This window comes from Salvelinus namaycush, unplaced genomic scaffold (genome assembly GCF_016432855.1).
Source record: "Salvelinus namaycush isolate Seneca unplaced genomic scaffold, SaNama_1.0 Scaffold624, whole genome shotgun sequence".
Taxonomy (NCBI): Eukaryota; Metazoa; Chordata; class Actinopteri; order Salmoniformes; family Salmonidae; genus Salvelinus; species Salvelinus namaycush.
The window spans coordinates 137,501-137,873 of record NW_024061336.1 but is presented as its reverse complement, the minus strand read 5'-3'; positions in this window follow the sequence as shown (position 1 = coordinate 137,873).

Sequence of the window (373 nt, the reverse complement as noted above, 5' to 3'; positions counted from 1 at the left end):
TGGACAGTTACTCCTCAACTTTACTACCACAGTTACTATACTGTTAAAGTTACTTTACTATCACAGTTACTATACTGTTAAAGTTACTTTACTACCACAGTTACTATACTGTTAAAGTTACTTTACTATCACAGTTACTATACTGTTAAAGTTACTTTACTATCACAGTTACTATACTATTAAAGTTACTTTACTACCACAGTTAATATATTGTTAAAGTTACTTTACTATCACAGTTACTTTACTATTGAAGTTACTTTACTATCACAGTTACTATACTGTTAAAGTTACTTTACTATCACAGTTACCTTACTACCACCTGGCGCATCAACAAGCCCAGGTCCACAACAGCTTCTCTGTCAGCTACTCTCAG